Source organism: Vespa mandarinia, chromosome 4, assembly GCF_050613455.1.
Source record: "Vespa mandarinia isolate Hongniang chromosome 4, ASM5061345v1, whole genome shotgun sequence".
Taxonomy (NCBI): domain Eukaryota; kingdom Metazoa; phylum Arthropoda; class Insecta; order Hymenoptera; family Vespidae; genus Vespa; species Vespa mandarinia.
In genome coordinates this window covers 10,132,977-10,157,500 of record NC_140813.1, presented here as the reverse complement: position 1 = coordinate 10,157,500, position 24,524 = coordinate 10,132,977, and the positions used below count along the sequence as shown (strand labels likewise).

General features: G+C 36.6%; 1 protein-coding gene and 1 long non-coding RNA gene across 3 annotated transcripts in view; both read right to left on the bottom strand.

Annotated features, from left to right (window-relative positions):
- LOC118443077 (uncharacterized) overlaps positions 1 to 16,309 on the bottom strand; it is a 28,955-nt gene extending 12,646 nt beyond the window's left edge. Inside the window, exon 1 of the long non-coding RNA XR_014982123.1 lies at positions 16,024 to 16,309. This is a non-coding gene — a long non-coding RNA (uncharacterized LOC118443077). The remainder of the gene's footprint in view (positions 1 to 16,023) is intronic.
- The window catches only part of LOC118443073 (uncharacterized), a 130,804-nt gene that overhangs the window by 95,550 nt on the left and 10,730 nt on the right, over positions 1 to 24,524 (bottom strand). The gene's annotated exons all lie outside the window — the stretch shown is intronic.

Genomic DNA, 24,524 nt, shown 5'->3' with positions numbered 1-24,524 from the left:
ATAATTATGACAAGTATATATTTCTAACAATAAAATTCGAGATCTTGAGATAAAATAGCGGTACTAATTTCGAGGAAAATTTTCTGCATCGATAAAGTCATTCCAAAATCTAAATTATTTTCAATTGTATGTAATACACCGTATGAATTCAAACGTTTATAATTATGACAAGTATGTATTTCTAACAATGAAATTCGAGATCTTGAGATAAAATAACGGTACTAATTTCGAGGAAAATTTTCTGCATCGATAAGGTCGTTCCAAAATCTAAATTATTTTTAATTGTATGTAATACACCGTATGAATTCAAACGTTTATAATTATGACAAGTATTTATTTCTAACAATGAAATTCGAGATCTTGAGATAAAATAGCGGTACTAATTTCGAGGAAAATTTTCTGCATCGATAAGGTCGTTCCAAAATCTAAATTATTTTTAATCGTATGTAATACACTGTATGAATTCTAATGTTAATACTTATGATAAGTGTTTTTTTCTTGGAATGAAAAAATTCGAAATCATGAAATAATAGAATGACATCAATATCGTGAAAATATTTCTATATGGATAAGGTTGTTCTAAAATGTGAACTATTTTTAATCGTATATATTACACTGCATGAATGTTCATAAGTATGACATACATTTTCTTCTTACAAGAATTAAATTCAAGATCGTGAGATAGTAGAATTGCTCTAATATCGATGAGGCCATTTAAAAATATAAACTATTGTTAATCGTTAATCGTATTGGTAATCGAAAATTTTCTATATTGATGAGGTTGTTGCAAAATGTGAACTATTTTTAATCGTATATATTATACCATATGAAATCGAACATTCATATGTATGACACACGTTTTCTTGCAACAATAAACTTGAAAATCGTGAGATAATAGGATGGTATCAATATCGTAAAAACATTTTTATATGGATAAGGTCGTTCTGAAATGTAAACTATTTTTAATTGTATATATTATTCCACATGAAATCGAACATTTATATGTATGACACACGTTTTCTTGTAACAATAAACTTGGAAATCGTGAGATAATAGAATGATATCAATATCGTGAAAACATTTCCATATCGTTGTCAATTAAATAATTTCAAAATGTAAACAATTTTTAATCGTATATATATATTACACCGTATTAATTCGAACATTGATACGTATGATACATATTTTCTTTTTGCGACAATAAACTTGAAAATCGTGAGATAATAGGGTGGTACCAATATCGAGGAGACATTTTTATATCGATGTCGATGAGGTCATTTCAAAATGTAAACTATTGTTAATCGTATATAGTAGACTGTATGGATTCGAACGTTCATACATATGACACGCGTCGTAACGTGAATCATACACCGTGTATGTAGCGCGGTGACAAGAGGCAGTCACGAAGAACGTCCTCGTGCCACATTCTTTCAAGTGAAAACATATTTTCAGTGTTCAAGATAATTCGTTATTTTTTTTTTTCTTTTTGTTTCTTCTTGATTTTTTTTCCTTTTCCTTTTTTTTCTTTTCTGTTATTTTTGTTTCTTTTCTTTATTTTTTAGTTCGTTCGTTTGTTCGCTTTCAGATCGCAAACGCGAATTTGCGAAGATTACGAAAATTTCTCCCCTCGTTTCGAAAGGTATATAGGTAGATATTTGTAGATACTAATTGTTGAAAATTGATATACCTTTGAAACTATTCGTTCGCGTGTTTCTCATATATATATATATATATATATATATATATATATATATATATATGTGAGTACGTACATATCTACATCACAAGTAATGTCCGTGAAAGTTTCATCGAGCTATACTCGCGTACATATGTAAGCGCACGAGACCGTATCGAGACTATCAATGAGCTTGACTAGCTTCGCGAAGCATCGCGAGGTCATCTCGCGGAGGTATAATTACACGGCCCGACGATTATAAGCTCGTTATGAACGGACGAACGAAGAAGAAGAAGAAGAAGACGAAAAAGAAAAGAAGAAAAAAAAAACAGAAAAACGCGTGAACGCGTACATCATTTTTATTACGCCCACCATCGAGTAAATATAATACATACTTATATACACGTAGGCTCATATAAATAATTATAATAATCTTATCCTCATGCATTCGATCGTGTTGCAAAAATAAAATTGTAGAAAATTTTTAATGAGAGAAAAAAAATAGAAAGAAAGAGAAAGAGAGGGAGAGAGAGAGTGAGAGAGAGAGGAAAGAGCGAAAGAGAAAGAGAAAGAGAGAGACAGAAAGAATGGAAAAAGTCATTGGAAGTCGTGCATTAAGGAAAGTAAAATTTTAATTAATACAAAGGTGTGGATACTAACGAGCAAACCGATCGCACTTTAACAACGCCAAGCACACCTTGTTATTTGACTGTTCCTTCACGGTCACGTTTGCTGTTCTCTCTCTCTCTCTCTCTCTTTCTCTCTCTCTTTCTCTCTATCTCTCTCTATCTCTTTCTCTCTTTGTGTTTTGCGCGCACGCGGCACGTACCTACAGCTTTGCCTTTTTCGCCGATAATTTTATGGCCTGCGATTCTCTGCACCGTAGACAAATAACAGAGTTCGTATACGTTGCCCGAAGATCGTGGATCAACGGGGATTTCGTTATAAATCGAAAGAGAGAGAGAGAGAGAGAGAGAGAGAGAGAGAGAGAGAGAGAGAGAGGCAGAAACAGAGAGAAACAGAGAGAAATAGAAAGAGAGGGAGAAAGAGAAGAAGAGAGAGAAAGAGAAAGATAGAAAGAGAGGGAGAAAGAGAGAGAGAGAGAGAGAGAGAGAGAGAGAGAGAGAGAGAGAGAGAGAGAAGGAGTCGACTCTGTTTTCCCACCTTCTCTTTCTCTTTCTTTTTCTTCTTCTACTTCATCTTCTCTTCTTAACGCAGGCATAAAGGTCCGCCACCTTCCTGCCATTGTATCCTGCCTTCGCAATACTTTATACGTGCAACGTGTATTGCATAAACGAACAGAATAAGACTTTTTTATTTCCCTACTAATACTCGTATTTATTATAATATATCTACGTTTAATTAATACCGTGAAAATATTAATCTCACGGTATTATGATGTATTTACATTTAATTAATACCGTGTAAATAATATTATTTGGTATTATCTATATCAGTTCGTAGATATTTTGCTTTTTCTTTTTTACTTTTATAATATATTCAATTACGTTTAATTGATATATGTTTAGTGGAAATATTAATTTTACGATTCATAATGAAAATCATGGAACAAATTATTAATTGATGCGCCCAAGTGAATATTTTTACCGAATGTTTTCAAGGTATATATTTAATGTACGGTCATAGTATACGATTATCGTATATCATAAGCGTCACGAGAAAAGTTGCGACACACGACGGTCGTGCCGTCGCACAACCCCGGATAAAATATCAACTTTTAAATCAATCAAATTGACACCGTCGATGCGCGTGCCACTTTACTTTAGCAACATCGCGATGCGATGTGCATGATTTTTAAATCGAGCAGAAATATGTGGGCGATTGTATAAAATGAACTGATGATGATATAGGTATCTATATAGTTATATAAAATTATATATGTACATATATGTATACATAAACTTAATTGAAAATTATATATATAATTCTTATATTTAATTTTCTTTAATCTTAATTAAATTTTATAATAATATTATAGTAAATTATATATATATATTATTATATATATTATTATTATATATATATATTATATATATATTATATATATATATTTAATTATATATATTATATAATAAAGTTAATTAGGAAATTTTAATTCCTTTCTTGAAAAATTTCTCAAAGGAATTTAATTTCTTAAAGAAATAAAAATTCGTATATATCATTTTAATAGAAAAAATTAACTTTATATATATATATATACTTACATGTATATAAATTATTATGAAATTACTATATAAAATTTAATTGAAGTTAAATAAAATTGAATGTAAACATTCTTATATGTAAGTATATATATAATTTTTGCGAACATTTCTCAGCAAATATTTATAAAACATAGTTCTTTGAAATACCAACATTTTTTTTTATATACCTATTCTTGAATCGTGCATAAGTTCGGCCTTTACTAAACGATCGAAAGAAGAGAAGCACAGCCGATCGTAATTTTCAAGCGCGTAATCGTCGATGACAGCGAAATCGTGCGTTGAAAATCGAAGCCTTAAACGATACTCGACTTTTCGTCGTTTAGCTCGACGCAACTCGTTGACCTCCTAAGAAAAAAAAAAAAAGTTCAAAGGAAAAGAAATATTCAATGAGAAAATATGACGAGCGGTATGATGTAAAATTACATTTCCACTTTTCCTCACGACATATACACTTTCTCTTAACTCGAAACATTTCCTTATTCGTGATCTCAGGATTTTATCCTCAAACAGTACAATTGGAAAATCTTGAAAGACGGTCCCAACGAGAGATATACGATTTTACAAGCAAGTAAAATACAAATTTGAATGAAAAAAAGAAAAGAAGAAAGAAAGGTAGATAGATAAAAAAAAAGGAAAAGAAAAAGCGTACGGTGGTTGAAATTTCTCTTCGAGAATGCTAATGAACTTTACACTTGAGAGAAGTTAACGAACCGGAACCTTCTCGTACGTATCGAGAATCTTGGAAAAAGGAAAAAAACAAAAAAAAAAAAAAAAAAGAAAAAAAATAATATCGGCATTTTGCATTGAATTCATTATAGAAAATATTTAAAATTAGCTATGAGCGCATGATCGTCAAAAGCAAAGTGCGATGGGACAGAAGGTGGTAACTCACGATATACGAATCTAACGCAACCGGTCATAAAACGATCTTGCAAAGAAGCCAAAGGGAGCAACCGGTATAAGACGATCGTTGCTCAAAAGCGCGATGAGATATCGTCGACGTATCGGGGCGCAACGATCGCGATAAATAATAATCGTTCTAGAGTGCACGATACGCGTTGGGTTTTATCGATCCGCATTTTCAATCTAACTCTCGTTCATTCAGCACCGACGTAATCGTGTTTTATGAACTCGCTTGGTCGCCCAATAAAGCGACGAGTCTGTCTGTAAGAAAAAAAAAAGAAAAAGAAAAAAAATAAACGAAAATAAAAAAGAGAGGAAAAAGGATTTGTCGTTGTAAAGGAAAAAAGAAGTAGAAGGAAAGTTTTTAAAAATTAAAAAAGAAATTAAACAAAGAAAGGAAAAAAGAAAGAAACAAAGGAAAGAAGAGCAAAAAAGGATGAAGAAAAAATAATAACGAAAAATAAAGAAAAAGAGTCTGAGAAAATACGAAAGGATCGTCCTTAAAGATCGGTAAGGATCGGGTCAAGGTAAATACATATACCGAGTTTAATTCGAATCGTTTTGTGCCGTGGAAAAAGACTACCTTCTCTCTCTCTCTCTCTCCTCTTTTACTATATTTCTTTTTATTTCTTTTTAGAGCCAAGAAGCTTCCTTCGGTCGTTTAAATTAATCGCTCGTCCATACGAATTTCTCCGATCGGGAGATATTAAAATTTACATACGTTAACGAGCGCCCGAAGAACGTATTCTTTGTAGTTCGAGTGGTATATCCTTGAAAAGGGTAGTTGTGGTAGTGGTAAAGCGAGGGTGGATCGGCAACTCGACTATCAGGGGTTACCCAGCTTTACTCTGCTTATCTTTAAGACGACAAAGCGCACTTACGAGACCACCTATGCTTTACAGTCTAGAGACTCCTCGTTAATCCCTCCTTGCCGGAGGACGATCAGATCGAAGCTTACGTTTCATGAAGAGAGAGAAAGAGAGAAAAAGAGAGAGAGAGAGAAGGAGAAAGAGATAGATAGATAGAGAGAAAAAGAAAAAGAGAGAGAGAATGATAGAGGAAGGGAAAGAAAATGTGTTTTGTTTTTTTTTTAGTATATCCACTACTGGCACGTCATTGCACGCGAGTCGAAGATAGGAATAGATTTCTTAAGATCGTAACCGGGTCTCAAGATCAAAGCTGCATCGAAAATCTTATGAAAACAATAACGCCTACTACATGTAACTTGAACTCGATCTTGATAACTCGTTTCTCTGCATATATATATATATATATACATACATACACGTATAGACATCTAAATAATTCAGGATACATCAGAAAAATTATAGCTATGATAACTTCTTAACGTATAAATTTAGTGCATAAATTTGTTAATACTTTTATATAGAGCATAAAAATTGGACAAATTGATGGTGCAATCGAAAATATTGTTATAGAGATTTTCATTAAAAAAAAAAAAAAAAATAAAGAAAAGAAAAGAGTATAGTCGTATATTTCTGATGTACCAATACATATAAGTACATAAAATTATTTATATATTATACATTGTCCGATACCATTTAACCTTGATCTATAATATTTTTTTACTTTTAATTATTTAAAAGATATAACCTATTTCAAATGAATGGGACACCCTATATATCTTTTTGAAGATTTAATATATCATCGAATTATGATAAACGTTAAACTGTAATTATTATTATATAAACTAATTATGTTATTAAATAATAATATTAAACTAATATTATAAAATTCCTAAATGAAAAGATCCAAATATCTAAGTCCTACGAGTCGGTGTAAAAGAAAGATGAGGGATAAAAAAGGAAAGAAGAAAGAAAAGAGGTAGGAGAGGGTAATAAGAAGATACCATTCAGTGCAACGTCCGTTTTGCGCGTGCACACGTCGCAACGAATATTTGTAGCGCATCGATGACCACGACGAGATGGAATCGAAGAGAAGAATCTCTTTAGAGTCCATTCGCATGGACACGATCCCATGGGTGGTTTTCTCAGTCTCGTTGATCTCACATTTCATATTTATATTCTCATCTGCATATTACGAGAAAAAACAAGGGAATGAGAAAGGGAATGAGAAGGGACTACTAAAGCGGCAAAGAGCAACCTAGGCCAATCTACTGACAGCTGGAATGCTTTAGGATTGAATTGGATTAGATTGGATTGGATTAAATTGCTCGACAGTTGTTTTGGTATACCTGTCATGTTCAACCCAATCTTCTCGATAGAGATCCTGCAAGATCCTGATCCTAAAGAATCTTCCTTCCTTTCGAGATCGGTCGGTCAGTCTGGTAGGGATCATTTTTCCACGAATAAATCGTACAAACCCTTGTCTTCCTGACAGGTATTTTATCCTTAATACATATGTACCTAATTTTAACACATGTTTCTGATAGAACTGATCGCTCAAAAGAAAAAAATATTAACATTATTTTTGTTATATAATTCGATTTTGATATTCGAAAGACATCGTATTATTTTCTTTTATATTATCGCAATCGCTATAGTTCGTTAAATGCATTTAATTGAAATCGAGACAGAGTAATGTTATTCGAACTCGTCGAATCAGTCGAATATTCAATTTCCTTAGCAGGAAACGATTGGGTACAAATAAATGAAAAGAATATTACAGCGAACGACGATCTCAAAAAACCACAATTATTTTTCCATCGAGAACTCGTTCGGCCAGAATGAAACGTTAGATCCCTTGGTTGCGCCTCTCTCTCTCTCTCTCTCCCTCTCTCTCTCTTTCTCTCTCTCTCTATCTATCTATCTATCTCTTTCTCTTTTTTCTCTTTCTCTCTCTCTCTCTCTCCTCTCACTTTCTCACTCTTTCATCTGACCGCGAGTGTAGCGTTACTGCGAGCAGAGGTGCACTGTACGAACCACGGTCAAAGTATTTCTTACCGATCCCGTTCCCTGAGATTTTTCGCTTCTTCTCTTCTATTCATTTATAAAATATGTTTAAAAACTCTCGACATTAATCTGGAACGATTGAACGACGAAAAAATAAAATGAGAAAAAAAAGAAATATAAAAAAAGCAAAATAGACTCCACGCCTTATCTGTATTTAAATTTCAATTTTATTTTAAATACTAAGAGAAGGTCCATTCTTTAACCACGTAAAGTACTTTCTACCTGTCCACTATAACAAAAAATATCGAGCGAAAGGAGAAAGGACAACAAAGAGAGAGAGAAAGAGAAAGAGAGAGAGAGAGAAAGGGAGTGAGAGAGAAGACTTCGACCTTAAATTCCACATCATAGGATATAATTCGAAAGAAAGTTAAATGATACGAATCAATAGATTTCTATTTAATTATTTTCAAAATGATTTTTATTACCCGATAGCAAGCAATATCCTTTAAAGAAATAAAAAGAAAAAATATCGGGGGACTGGCTCTTATTTCATGGATCGGACATATCCTATCTGTTTTGTTTCGTTTTTTTTTTAAGTAATTCCAAACGAGAGAAAGGAATAGCACTAAAGAAGAGAAAGGACAGTTGGGAGAGGAGTTGTTCCCATCATTCGTCAAATTTCCTTTCTCCTATCACGAAAAATAATTAATCATTGAAACTTTTCTTCCTTACTTTTCGACTTTCGTTTCCTGGATGTGTCCATTTAAAAGTAACGTTTCCATCTTACAATATTAAATAATTTCATTTCCTTTAAGAACTATCATTAATTGATCGTATATTCTTCCATGATGTAAAAATATCAAATTATTTTATTATATCGATATCTAAGAGCTTTCTATTCTTTCGATCGGTACCATGTAAGAGATTAAAACACGATCAGAGAGCTAATTGAAAATGAAATCGATTTTTAAACGAGAGAGAAAGAGAGAAAGAGAGAAAAAGAGAAAGAGAGAGAGAGAGAGAGAAAAAGAGAGAGAGAGAGAACTATGGAAAATATGAAAGAAAGAATTCTTGTATATTCGAATTGCGAAAGTAAAAGAGACAATGGCTGTTAAACAGCTGTTCCCATGGATGGCACCAATCGATCAAGTCGATCGAGCGATCTAACTCGAGCGTTTTAAACTCGTCGAAGTTTAAACTAAGTCGACTAAGTCGAGGAAACAAAAATCAAAGTATCGTGTTCGAATGTTCAGAATGTTCAGTGAACTTGAACATTTGATGTTGATAAAGACAGAAGGATAAGAGAAATGGAAGAGAAATAAAAAGGAAAGGGGTTAGAGAAGAGAAGAGCAATGGAGTGGAGCGGAATGGAGGGGAGGGTAGGGGAATAAAAGTTGGTGAATAGAAAGAGAAGACGAGAGGAAACGTTGCTTGCCATGGTATATACCATACAAGTGTCCCACGGTGGAACTAATGGTGGTGCCATTAATATAACTTTGCCTGCGCTTAGAAGCAACCGGTGGTTTGTGTACGTACGCGTACTTTGTGCAACGGAGTGATGCATAGCGCGCTGCGATCCACGGTCTTCTTAAACGTCACAATGCACGCTGCAGGATGGGGACATTAATCCTTTGCCGGCTTTAACGTTTCGTCTTCTACGCTTCTTGCTGTTTCTCTCTCTCTCTCTCTCTTTCTCTCTCTCTCTCTCTTTCTCTCTCTCTCTCTCTTTCTCTCTCTCTCTCTCTCTCTCTCTCTCTCTCATACACCTTCTATCCTCTCGTACCTATTTACCTCTGGGGTAGCCGAGAATATCGCAGCTCGAGAAGACTTGCCCTATGGTGTACGAATAAGAAGAGAATCAAGTGAGGCTGCTTCTCCGTAAGAGGATAAACGAGGAGAAACATCGTTGCTTAAGGTCCGAGAGAAAGAGAGAAAGAGAGAGAGAGAGAAAGAGAGAGAGAGAGAGAGAAAGAGAGAGAGAGGAACCCGTCGCTTGACTCTATTCAAGGAATTATAATTACTCATAAAGAGATCCTTATTACCTTAGCATTAACTGAGTACGATGATCGTTTGCTAGATCATCTTCCTTATCTATAATTCGCGCGTTCCCCTTTTTATAAGTGATATTTTAGAAACCGTTCGAGAGGTGAACGTTAAACAATATTATAAAAAAAAAAAAAAAAAAAAAAAAAAAAAAAAGAAAAGAAAAAAGAAAAGCAACAAAGAAAAAAAGAGAAAAGGAGAGAAAACAAAAAACGAACGAACGAGGATTTAACAAGAGAGAAGTAAATCACTAATGTCGAATTCGAAGCGAAAGAGACTACGCTTTACGAAACGATAGGGGAGTTCTCGCGGGAGCCATCGAAGAGACGTTATCTGATCATGGTGGCGAGCAAAACCCTGGATATGGGCCTATAAACGTACAAAGCGCCTACACTTTACTCAAGACCGAATTTAATCCTCGATGAGACACCAGTCAGGAGAGGTGACATTCGACACCAAATTGAGAAGGGAGCTCTCAGATACACCAACGAGATAGACTTTGTCGAGCTTTCGGCACGACATCGTCGTCGCGAATCGACCGTAAAGAGAGATGCTGAGAGAAAGAGACGGAGACGGTCATCCGTTTCGGTGGCACTGTAAAGAAAAAAAAGCTAAAGAAAAAAAAAAATAAAAGAAAAAGAAAAAAGAAAAAAGAATATACCAAACAAAAATTCTTCATCGATTTAGTCAACGAGCATATGTTCTCTCACCTTTTTTTACAATCTCACAGAGGATTATTGCTATTCAAGAAACGATGCTTATCGGTATTAAATAGTGTTTCGTACTGTCTTTGAGACACGAATAGACGGATATAAGTTCCGTAGTCCTTCCGGTCGAAGGACTCAATATGAATACGTAAGAAACCCCTTGGAAGTCCTTCACAGACCTTGGCGTCTCTGTAATAAATTCTTTCGAAAGGATAAACAAAAAAAAACAAAGAAATAAATTAATTAATCAAAAAAAAAAAGAAAAAAATCTGAATAAACGGTCGATATGAAAATAGTGTTATTAAAAAAGATAGAAAGAAAGAGAGAGAGAGAGAAAAGATTCTCTAAACATGCGAGGCGTCGTCTTAAACGGTAATATGTCTTGCTAATGATAGCCTTAATATTTTGACGGGATCGTTTCGCACGTAGAGAGGATCGTTCGTCGAAGCGCATCTCCATAATAATTCGCTCTTCGAAAAACGAAGGCCCTCGGCAATTACTCCTCGTGCAGCCTTCCAGGTAACGCGATGCATCCCAATTTGGCAATTTCCATCGTAGCTTGGATCGTAAGACAGGTAAGAAAGAACTTATCACGCTAAGGATAATTACGTCTCGGGCCTCGAAGCCACTTGCCTTCGTCCGTGTATACACGGACGCATATTTAGATAAAATATTCTTACGTGGACCTATATCTTCGTCGAAACGATCGAATCTCGTATCAACCTTGGTAAAAGCAATTTAACGTACCTTGATTCGCGTTGATCGCACGAGCGAAGGCCGATAAAAAGAGAAAAAAAAAAAAGAAAAAAGAAAAAAGGAAAAAAGAGAAAAAAAAGAGCCACGATTGTGCCATGTTTTACGTGCAATCTCTGATAATTCCGTTAATTGACTATCCGACATTTTTTTCTTTCTTTCTTTCTTTCATTTCTTTCTTTCTTTTTTTTCTTTCTTTTCTTTCTTGAGATATTAATGCCTACGCAAAATTTAAATGTTAATCATTTTCGTCGTGCAACCTTTTGCAATTTTCAATATTTTATCTTGAATCAAATCCTTGAAGTATTTTAAGATAAGACGACGATAAAAGTACAAAATAATTGAATATACAATATACAGAGAGAGAGAGAGAGAGAGAGAGAGAGAGAGAGAGAGAGAGAGAGAGAGAGAAAGAGAAAGAGAAAGAGAAAGAGGAAAAGAGTAGGTACTAAACACTGTTATATACCTGTACACACAGCATGGTAAATATCTGCGTGTTTGTTCGAAAGAGACAGTGGTATCTGATATAGCGGTACACAATACTCGAGATCAGTTAATTGGAACGCTCCCGACAACAGGGTTGCTCCCTCAGTGAGGAAGAGGAACAATGCCTAATAGCATCCATCTCAACCATCATCGATCATTAATCAGTGCTCTCAAAGAAATTCCAAAGGTATCGTCCCAACAGTTGCGCACTTGGTATCGTCCTAAGAAAAAGAAGAATAAGAAGAAAAATAAAGGACGTGTACGACGTCCCATAGAGAGAAACTCATAACGACGAATGATTTTGCTATAAGACTTGTTACTCCCTGCCGTGCCATTACAAGAGAATTTCACGAACGGAAATCTGCTACGATTCATTGCACTTTCATTAACCACGATCGCGATTCTTACTGAATGATCGTGATGGTTGTTTTATTTAAACTTATCCTTTTTTCCATTCCTCATGGTATCTCGATTTCTATATCGTATTTTATATACACAGATATAGATATATCAACTATAAATGAGATATAAAGAGAGAAAGAGGGAAGGAGAGAGAGAAAGAGTGATATTAAAGATATAAGCGATTTAAGGAAACTATCTGAACGAGACTTTCTAGAAATTTTCTAAAATATAGATAAATAGAAAAATAGCTGATTCTATAGTTTAGGACTAGGGGTATTATATACATACACACACACACACACACACATATATATATATAGTGCATAGATAGGTATATTGTATGATTGTGTGTTGTGTAGGCATACTTAGCCGTAACTGCAACGAATACAAATTGCACCGACCGTCCGACGATCGTAATGCCTCACGAACGGCACAGAAAATACATATTCATCTTGGGTCGGCTTAACGCTGGCACACGCCGCTACGACTCGATATATTATAATGAACCTACGCAAACAGCCGAGCCTTATAATACCGTATACCAGGCGTATACATTTAATGTGTGTTACGTGTGTATGTGTAGCGTTATCTAAGCGGAATAGCTGCGAGCACGAAGAGATGGCTTTGATTGCTCTTCACTCCCCACCACTATCGACTTCAAGAGCCCTCTCCCTCGAAAGGTAGACACGCAAGCGTATTCATTGTACCGCAAGGTCATTGATCCCAAACTATGCATTAATGGGACCATTGTTTTCTATCTTTTTAATCCCATAGGGTCGCGTCCTCTACGGGACATATTCTTGAGAATCGATGATCAAGTTCGAGCAATTGTTTCCGGCGATGAGTCATCCCTTTTGCTCATCCTTTGAATCATGCGATTTATCGAAATACGTTTATAATGTATTAAATATTATATTTTATCTATTTTCCCATTTAGTTATCGATAGATATAGTTCTTTCTTTTTTCTTTTTATATATCTTTTATTTTCTATCTCGTCCTCATTTTTTTATAGCTTTCTAATGTCGAAAATTTAGAATTTTGTTAAACATTAACAAATGGATTAAATTCGAGGCCTTCAGATGAGTACAAATGTATATATATATATATATATCCTTTTCATAGACGAGCCAAGGTGAAAAGTTTTTCGAACAATTACCATGCAAACGACATGAGATCACGTTTAATCGATTGGTACAATAGAAAACGCGTCGCGTTTACAAAGAAAATCATTGGATTATCCTATTAGAAGATTCTATCTGCATTGTAAATATCTGAATAGATCTTGAATCCACGTGATCCTCTTTAACGTCCTTCGCTTTGTTTATATCGTTAAGTTTATTTACGAACAACGGAAACTCAAAATATCTCTTTATAATACTTTAAACAAAAATTTTGCTTTTACTGTGTGCATGCGTGTGTGACGATTACAATAATTATAATAAATGGTAGAGAGTGGAGAAGATTTAGCATTGTTACAAAAAAAAAAAGAAAAGAAAAAACGGAAATGGGTGGTACTTCCGTATCCTGTTTGCACCCACGAGAGATAATTTTGATTCTTCATCGAAGTTAACTGAATTATCCGAAAATGAAACGTTTGAATTGCGGACTCGTGAATATTAGAAAATTATAATATCAAATAATTTTTCTACGTGATAGATAAAATCAATGGTAATAATTCTTTTTCTATTGCGTATACAATACATATCTATGTAAATATATTCATGACATTAGTAAGTATATGACGAATGCAATATTCCTAACATTGATATTCATACGTATGTATCTATGTACGTTACGTTAGAAATATACATTCGGGACGCAACCGCACGACGGATCTTAAATACATAATGATATATAATAATGGATTATTGATAAAATATCAATTAAATTATTCTTAACGTAAATCGTACGAGAAGAACTAAGTACGTACGTATAAATATACAATTGATATGCGTGGAAATCAAAATTGAAACTAAACATTGATATTATCAAGATCGAGTGATTATGAGGAATCGATAGATTGAAATGAAAAATATAAATTTAGAAATATTTCATATATCTTTGTTTATCGAAACAAACGTCGGAATCGATTTCTCGTAGAGATATAAATCTAAAGACGAAGTCTGTTAAGACAAGCGTGGCCCCCTTCCAGCGTCAGTTCTTTATATCTCGAGTCAGAAGCGTTCACACAAAAGCGTTCCTGGATAGTTCGAGGGTGAAAGGAGGCAAGAGTGTCTTTCTCTCAGAATAACGAGCTCCCATGTAGCACGTCGCTTATTTTCTAGGAGCGGTCATCCGTTTCTGCGGCCGTTGGAATTATATTGCGCGTTGGCTGAGGAAGACAGTTGGTTCAAGTAGAGAATACGGGAGTAGTAGTCGAGATGATCATTCTAACAAGTAAGACGACACGAGAGAGGAGGAATCATCGATCATGGATCAGTCACATAGCTAGAGCAAAAGATCTCTATGTAATGTACTGTGTTATATTTGTTCAAAAACGATAAGAGAGAAAATGAAATTCTCTTGAAATGATGATTAACATAGTAGATATGAGTGAATTTTATTTTTAGATATGATGAATTTTCAAATCACATCTAGATATGTATCTCTAGATACATATCTAGATATATATGTATGTAATTTATCTGACATATATTATCAAATGTTATTATTAAACGATCTGAATCATCATGGTTAGTTAATCGTCTTAAATCATTAAACAAGTAATGCCCAAATTTTCTTATCTATTCGAAATAAGAAGATGTAAATAGAATAGGTAAATTCTCTCGAGATGATATTACCATATTCACGAGACTTCCATCTCGTGGAAGTCAATGTCAGGGACGACTCTGCGATGGGCAACGTGCGACCGAGCCTCTGGGCAACGCGAGAGACGATCCAAAGAGAGAACCTTGAAGGATGTCAGTGTCAGGGTCCAGTCAGGCCCCGGGCGACAACGAAACCAGTTCGCAGTCACGTGCCTTCCCAGTACCGCGGTCGTCGTTTTGAAACAATATTAATGGCCGTCGGCTGTGTATTAACCGCGGTCTTATAGTGTCCGAGTGAATGACCGATCGGCAAAAGTATACATCTAAATACTTTTCGAAGGTTCAAAGAAGATTTCGTGTTAAATCAAAAATAGATCAAAATTATGAAAATTATTATCGAAACGATAAAACGACGCTTGTCACTGAACTCGTAAATCTGATTTATTATATATCTAAATATTTTCGATCATCTTATCCCTTTCCTTACCCATCTACCTTTCCCAATCCTCTACACGGTGAAAAGTAATTCGATTTGGTATTCGTACGCGACGGGAGATCCAAGAAAAACGATTAATTATCTCGAAGATTAAATCGAGAGCACTCGTCACGCCTCCGTGAAAACATGGAGCGCTAATAGAGCGAAGACTCAGGGTGATTTCACCGACAGCTCGAATCTCCCTAACGTACCGACCAATCGCAAGAACGTCTGACGTGCGTGCCTGAGCCGTGACGTTTTATGAGCGGTACGGCACGAAACCGCACCGAGATAAATCTACCTCCTCACCTCCCTCTTCCATCATTCCCTCTCTCTCTCTCTTTCTTTCTCTTTTACCTGAGCTATTAAAGCCCTCGAATACAGAGTGACGACGCTTAATGAAAGTACGCTTGAAGAAAGTGAGCGTACTTTGGGAGCATGAATTTGTCTTTCGTGCTCGACAACCGTGACGAAATGAAAGATTAAAAAGACTATTGTATTATTTTTTTTCTTTTTTTTTTTTCATCTATTACTCTAATTGATAAATAGATTTCTCTAGTATTCAATCCCAAAGTTCCTATTAAAAAATGGATTTATATATATATAGAGAGAGAGAAAGAGAATTTCCATTTATTTCGTTTAATCATAGAATTTTCTATATACATAGGTACGTATCTAATCTTTGCGGTATTAGATAAGATTAGGAACTTACAAATCCGGAAATGTAAAATCCATGAAGCGTTGAAGATCTTGCCGATCGCGCTTTCGATAGTTTCGATAACGATCTTAGCTGTCCAAGAAGACTCACGGTTGCTCCGCCGTTCTCGTGCGAATTCCCTTCGTTGGATGTGCCAGAGAAAAAGAGAATATATATTCGTCGGCACGATGCATCCTACTTTCGCTCGAGCTATCGTTCCCCTACGCGTTCTGCACACGACTCACGAACTCACACGCGCTCGCACACGCACGTACGAACGCACGAACGCACGCGGCTTCTTCTCTTCATGAGATAGCCAGGAGTCGAGGGAATCGCCGAGAAATTCCATCGCGAAGAGCGCGCGCGCGCACACGCGCACGCATCCATCCTTCTTCTATCCGTAAAATACGCCTCGAATTCACTCGCGGAGAACAGACTTTCTCACAAGTATTGGTATAGGTATACACACATATACATATATATATATATATATATATATTATACATATATTATATATACACATATATATGTGTATATGTACGTATATGTTACTATACGGCTTTATATATTGTACAGTTACATAAAGAGACAGTGAGAAAAAAATGTTAAGAAGCTGGCACCAACGAAAAAGAAGTCTCTTCGATCGCCGTTCAAGATCTTTCGGGCATCCGTCTACCTGTCTTTGAGTCACGGAGAGGAAAGATCGAAGGTCCATGATGGTTTCTCTCTTACGGCGAGGGCCTCTCGCGTGTAACGCTACTCCATCACTGCCATGGCCTGCCGATAGCGAAACTAAACGCAGTGTTTATGTACCTGTTTGTCGGCTAACGCCAGCTAAGTCGGAGAGTAACAAATTTTTTTCACTTCGAGACATTCATTCCCTCCTACCCTCCGTGACTCTATCCTCTAGTTCCTTTTATTTCTTATCTTAACTTTAATTGTTTCTCTCACGACGATAAGGAGTTTGAAATGGAACCTTGGGGCGGTGAAAGGAAGGTAAAAAGAAGAAAAAGAAGAAGAGAAAAGAAAGGAAAAAAAAGAAACAAAAAAGAAAATAAGAAGAAGAAGAAGAAGAATCGGACATCATTCTCAATCTTTTCTCTTCTCGATAAAGACGGTCGTCCGAATGTCGCGAAGCGAATCCTCGACTACCAGTAATCGCGATGCGATTAAAGTCAGGTAAAAAGCTCTATCTCGCAGAGGCAGTCTCATAGCAGGACGATCGTTACAGGGATTTTCAACAAAAGGAACCTATTAGGGGACTCGAGGATCTTATCGAAAAGCCATGGAGAAAACGATAACCGAAGGGCTACCAGTAATCCCATTCGAAGCTCTTGGACTTCTGCTTTAAGCGTGCCTTAAGCGCAAATTCCTGTTTCTCGAACTAACACGACCGACAGCGGTGTAATTCTACGAACCGCAAGAACAACGTAACACGTACACCAGCTAGTGCTCTACACCAGATCCTGATTCAGTATACTAGACTAAGCCAGATAGGGAACGAGTCTTCTTTCTCTTCTTGTTCTTCTTCTAACTTCTTTCTCTTCCTTTTCTACTTCCTCCTTTTCCTCCTCTCTCTAGCCGATTTTTCTATTCTCGCTAACTCTAAGAAAGAAAGAGAGAGAAAGAGAGAGAGAGAGAGAGAGAGAGAGATAAAGAGAGTCCAAGAAGAGACACTGATGCAGCTTAGTAGGTACTTGATGATGGTGGTGGTGGTGCTCTGAAAGGCGACCACGAACTTACTCCTTGAGAGACTTCCTTTGGCCTAGCGAGGAAACTCCGAGTCAATTTTACTCATTAAGGCTAGATTCCTGCACGGAGGACAACATGAATACCGTAGAGAGACTAGATCCCATGCAGGGATAGCTTCGTTTCTATGCCGTAAACAGGACATAGGAAACGATATCGTCTTGAGAGTCACGTGAATTGAGTTTCTTGCTCTTAACCACTCCACGGTTTAGGAGCCACCTGGCAAAACTTCCCTGTTGCATGCGAATACCCTCGGGTATAACGTCGGAGATAGATTTTAATCTCTGCCAGCGAATTCTAAAGATAAAATCTTCGAGGTAAGGGCCGATGTCTTTCAATTCCGATAAGAACCTAACGATTTCTTATTGTATTTTGAAATATTTCTATCGTAATATATATATGGTAATAAACAAGCAAATACATTTATTTAGAATAAATTACTAAATAATTCATGGTGAACGTTTTCGAAAAAAAAAAACCAAAAGAAAAAAAGAAAATAACAAATTCTCCTATGAAAACTATAAGGAATGAGTACGTAGATCCTGTTGAATAACACGTGCAGATTTCTACCAGAAAAAGATTCACATTATAGGAACATGGAGAAGCCTGTAAACGATAACCGGAACAACCATAAAAACAGAGTTAAATAATAGAAGTCGAAATCGATGAAGTTGACTGGGTAATAGGCCCACCGTGAACTTTACTCGTAAGGAACGAACTCTGTTCGTGGTAAAAGGGCTCGTAGAGAAAGGGTTGTAGAGATCCCGAGACCGGATATCTTGAGAGGTTCGAAACTTGTGCCATAAAAAGAACGATAAACGATATCGTCCGAATTAAGATTAACCTTCTTTTTGTATAAAACCCGAGGATCCTGGGAGATGGGAGAAAAGGTGGGAGATAAGGGGAGAGTGAGGTAAAGGAAGCTACGTACGATTACTTCAACAAAAAACACGTGTTTCCGAATAAATTTTAAGAAGATTCTTAAATTAGAAATGAAAGTAAATAAATAAGGAAAATAACAATAGTCCCAGAAATCGGCAGATAATTCGAAACAGGTGTTCAATAGAAATATCGTTCTCGATCGTTTTTACACCTACGCTGCGAGTGTAGACGTTCTGGTGGTTCTTGTCTGCGCAATTCCGTTCGATAGGAATGGGAAGCCTCTATGCTCGATGTATCGCGATAAACTCGGTGCTAGGGAGCTCTACGCTCGTAGATTCAAGCGGGAGCATTTCGTCGGTAGGTGGAAGCATTTCCGAAGCAGTAGAAGGCTTCTCTGGAAGCGTACATTGAAAGAAAGAAAGACAGAGAGAAAGAGAGGGAGAGAGTGAGAGGGAGAGAGAGAAAGAGAAAGAAAGAGAGAGAAAGAGAAAGAAAGAAAGAGTACCGAGATCGTTAGATAGGACGTACCTAGAAATCTCGGGAGTCCAGTTGTGTTGCACTATAAACCACGCGCAGAAAAAGCTGGATGGCAAGTTGTTCGACGTTGCGAGCGAGATCGCAGCGCATCGACTTTGGGCTCTCGACTTCTCTGATGAAAGTCGATAGTACTGGGGTATACGCTCGAGTAAGAATAACGTTCGATAATGGGTGCTCCGTTGAGGGCCATCGAGCCGTACCCTCTTCTTCTTCTTCTTCTTCTTCTTCTTCTTCTTCTTCTTCTTCTTCTTCTTTTCTCTTCTCTTCTTCTTTTTCTTTTTCTTCTTTTTATTCCTTTGCTTCACCATTTCTTCTTCGTCTCTTTCGTTCTTCTTCCAGGAAAGAAAATACTCGTTGCAAGTAGTATGCTCCGATCGCCGATTTTCTTCGGTCTCCTTGCTTTTTATTGCGCTCGCGAGAAGAAAGGCAAAAACATTTTCTGAGAAACAGGAGATCGTAAGACGTTTGTAAGTACATTGACTTCAATAAAACTCGGTCGATTTCTTACGTTTTAAGGAATGTAATCATATAAAATAAGACAATCAACAATTTCTCACGTCATGATTTTCGATTTTATATTAGATATAGCTATAATTATCTTACAGATATATATATATTTATTTATTTATTTATTTGATATTAAAAGTTCATCTATGATCAACAATATCACATCTCATTTTGTACGATCTCACATCGTTCTATTTCTAAGGAATAATCATTCGTTAATAAGACGCGAAGTAAGCAATTAGATACCTTAAATGGTGTAGACTAATACCAAGGGGGTTTCCTCCCTTGAGTCGGCCGTCTTAATTGCATAGCGCGAAGGTCGAAGTCTTAATTGCCAAGAACGGAGTTAACTCTGGAAGATCCTCATCTTGCCATCTAGAAAGCTGATCGCTAGATATACAGCTACCTTTTATATTTTAACAAGACCCTTAGAACTATCCATTCCCTTTCCCTCTCTCTCCCTCTCTCTCTCTCTCTCTCTCTCTCTTTCTTTCTCTCTGTCTTTCACTCTTACACTCTTTTTCTTCCTCTCTTTCTTCCTCTTTCTAGTGGTCTTAATTACCTACGAAAAATTAGAGGCGTTCGATTGCAAAACGCTTATCAGATTTCTTCTCGACTTGTCTACGGCTTAAGGGCTTGCGTGTTCGCTTTAGACGAACGTCTACAGATGCATTTAGAAACCTGAGGAAGGAACGTTTTACTACGTTCTTCTACGGTTTCGAAGAGTATCTCCGAAGTATCATTTTACAACATCACAAATCTATCATTATCGACGATCATCAATGATAATAAAATAAAAAAGATTCTGATCCGGATCTATAGCAAAAAAAAAAAAAAAAGAAAAAATGAAGAAAAAGAACTTTCTGCATGCCAGGCAAAAAAGAATTTAAAAAAACGAAGCGTCAACGACACCCGATGTCCGAGAGTCTGGAATAGGAATTTCTCGTTAAGTATTTAAGATGCAGGCAGCATTCGAGCGAACATCTTCTCTGTTATGTCATGTTCGTGCTTACAAGTGGGCCACACGATGGCCACTTCGCTTTCGCTCTTTCTCTCTCTCTCTCTCCCTCTCTCTCTCTCTCGTCGTCACCTTCTTCCTTTTTTACATCGACAAGGTCGATCGAGACATTTGGAAAAAAGAAAGAAAATATACGCGTAACTAATCACGAAATTAACAATAACATTGTCAGATCATAGATATATAAATACGATAAATATTTATCAAAATGTTAAATCGCAATGTAAATGTTGTAAATTAAATTTGTGAAAAATCTGTTAGCTTGGTTGAAGTTAACGCGGCATACGTTCCTTTCTGCAAGTAGAAACTTTCCAAGATGAACGAAGGTAGATGGATCGATTATCTCGGTAGTTCGTGGATCAAATAGCCGATAGACTCCTACCAGTTACTCCTCTCCTCTCTTCTTTCTTATTCTCTCCTCTCCTCGCCCCTCTTTTTATCAACATCATCGTAGCTTCCACTCGCCCCCTTTATTTGGTTACTCGCTTCTTATCTCCAACGATCCTCGATTCATGATGTCGGCGTTATTACTACATAGCCGAATAATCGTCCATCGACCGTAGAACGAGTCGAACAACAATGTGATAGACGTAACTCGTGACCTCAAGCACTAACGAGACGACGTCGCTTGTCATAAAAGAAAGAGAACAGAAGTGCGAGAGAGAAAGAGAGATGTAGGGGGGGGGGAAGGAGACAAAGAGGCAAAGAGAAAACACCTATGGACGTGTTCGTGTACCGATGTAATCGGCTCGTTGTTGCCGTAAATTGGATTCGATGATAGAGGACTTTTGGTATTGTCTACCTGTATCAAAACAAAATACATATAAGTACGTATATATGTAAGTACGTTAGTCACGACTTACTATAAGTTACAACGCACTATTACAGCAGATATATCAAATAAGAAAACTTCTTTTTCTTCTTCTTCTTCTTCTTCTTCTCCTTCTTCTTCTTCTTCTTTTGAGGCGCGTAAATCATCGTTAATAAGCGACCATTGTGAAAGCCGTCGATCGCAATTTGAACGAAAAAAAATTTTATCTACCGACTTAAAAAAAGAAAAAAAGAAAAGAAAAAAAAAGCAAAATTATAAAGAAGTGAAAAAATCGTTGATCGTAGATGGAATTTCAATCGACATTATCCTGCCGGACGATGAACGATGATCGCATTGTCAAGAGAAACGGGGCGTTTTCCAACATGGGATCATAATCCCATTGTAAAGTGAAATGGTTTTCGTTGGTCGACCCCAACTGTGTGTGCTAGCGCGAGAACAATGAGACAAAGGGAATGCGTGGGATTAGGACAGGGGTGGTGAAGGATGGTACACAGAAGAAGAAACGGTAATTTGGCCCTCCCCATGTTGTCCCTGTGACTCCTACTACATCGCTATTTCGTGTTCTCCCCAGTCAGCCCGTAAATCAAATCGCGTGGGCGCACCTTTGAAGGAAACGAAATGAGGACCCCTCTTGATATTCCTCTTCCTAACCTCGTCTATCCACACGACTGTCCAAACTTTAACGGCATGGATTTTAATTACTTCACGCTGAGTATAATTACCGAAAGCATATCGCTAATTCGTAAAGCTTTCGAGAACGATTAGAAACGATTCGTTCGTTTCTAATTCATTCTTTTATCATCGTTTCTAATCATTTCTTTTATTTTCTTTTTTTTTCCTTAGATTCAAACGATTTGATTTTAAATGATTGTTCGTTAGTTATCTTGCTTCAGATCCAATAGGCATTATTTTGTGAAAGTAAATGAGAATTCGTGAAGCCGTTTGTATCTTATACATCATCCTCAATTATAGCCTACAATTTTCGTATCATTTTCGGTTCGATTTCGATACTTTTTGGTCTACCGAACCACAATACGCTCCAGATCTTAGCGGTTTGATATCGATAACGAGTTAGAAATCATGTCTTGTTGAGAAGAGAAAAACGATACCGAAAGCTGAAAGCCAGAGTGTACGTTTAACGAATGCGATCGAATGAATTGGCCACCAAATCATTCGCTAAGATTTTTTTCCTTCTTTTTTTATTCCCACTTTTTTCTTCTTCTTTTTCTTTTTCTTCTTTTTCCACTCTCTGCAAGTTTCGCACTGCTACGAGAACGAATGACACGTTGGATCGCGAATCGTTCGACGACTTTGATAAATCGTTTTGAGTACCGAGTACCGATACCAAGCCACTTTCCCCTGTCGTTTTAATGGCTTGATAAATGCATTCGAATGCCCTTCCATCGTGCAGATGCACTCAGAGATTGTGTCGCTGAGGAAGATACTACCGGGCTTATAAGCCGAGCATTGAGATCATTATGTTGGAAATAAATTTCTTTTGTAAAACGTTACGTTACCACTCGTTAATTCCACGAGAGGAATAAGTATTAATCACTAATAAGAAGGTAGAGTAATATTGATGGAATGTCGTAATAGAATGTCGTAATAGAATTTTGTTTACTATCATACCTACTTATCTTGTTTTTTTATTTTTCTTTGTTTCCATATTTTTTCTTTTTTTTTTTCTTTTCTTTTTTTGATCGACTATCGATATATAAAAAAAAAATTCATTCCTGACAAGGATAAGTCTCGAAATAAGTTCCATGGTCATGGTCGAGATCGTAGAACGAATAATCGACACGCGAGCATGATCGACGACGCGAATAAAATCACGCTGTATGATACGCGAGTGCTCACTAGGGTAGGTTGGAGATCTCGAAGGAGAGTAGCTCGGGAATCATTGAACGTACAGACCCCCGGCGAGGTGGTGAATAACGATTGGACGCCTACGTGCGTGTATCAGAGAAGACTTCCTTTCTCTTTCTCGTTTTTGAAGGGAGGAAGAAAGAGGAAGAAAGAGAGAGAGAGAGAAAAGAAATAAATAAAGAAAGAAAGAGAGAGAGAGAGAGAGAGAGAGAGAGAGAGAAAAGAAATAAAGAAAGAAAGAAAGAGAGAGAGAGAGAGAAAAGAAATAAAGAAAGAAAGAGAGAGAGAGAGAGAAAAGAAATAAAGAAAGAAAGAGATAGAAAGAGCAACCAAGTCCAGCTCAAAGTCAGCGACTGACTTTACAACGACATTCAATTTCACCACGAGAAAATATTGCTGGCAAGCCGAAAGCAACAACTCGAATGCTACAACCCCCATCCCCCGTAAGGCAATTTACTCATCGACCATGCAAAATTCTCTTTTCTTCTTTGCCTGCCAACCTCTTCCCCCTTTCCCATTCCCCCTATTCCTTTCGCCCTTCCTCTACACCACCTCCACGCCATCCTCCTTCTTTTCTTTTCTCTTTCTTCTTTTACTCGCGCGTAAAACGTAATGACCCTTCCGACTTCACCAAGTGAATCCCATAATAGTCGTAACGTACTGAGCCCTCGGCTTGGGTCATCCGTCCAATTATCTGAACGTCTTATTGTATATCTCGTGGACATTCGAACGTCCCTATGCTCAAAGAGATTCACCCTCTCTCCATTCTCTCTTACGACGTTTCTACTATCTCACGGAAACATCGTAAAACTCGATCACGATTTATGGCTCATTGTATTTCACGCGAACGAACTCTAGCGAGCGAACGATCATGCGATCTTATATTCTCAATAATTATCATCTTTGTCCTTCGATATAGGTAAGTTGATCTTAAAAATCGAAAAGCCGCCTACCTATATACATTCTGATGATTATTATTGAATTAAATGATTATCGATGATACGTGTACATGTAGGAGAATATGTAGTCCTTTGAAAACATAAGACATTCTTTCAACTCTCAATCAATTCGATTTCATAATAGAAAAGTGTCTTAGTCAAAGAGTACTCGGCTAACGTGCACGAA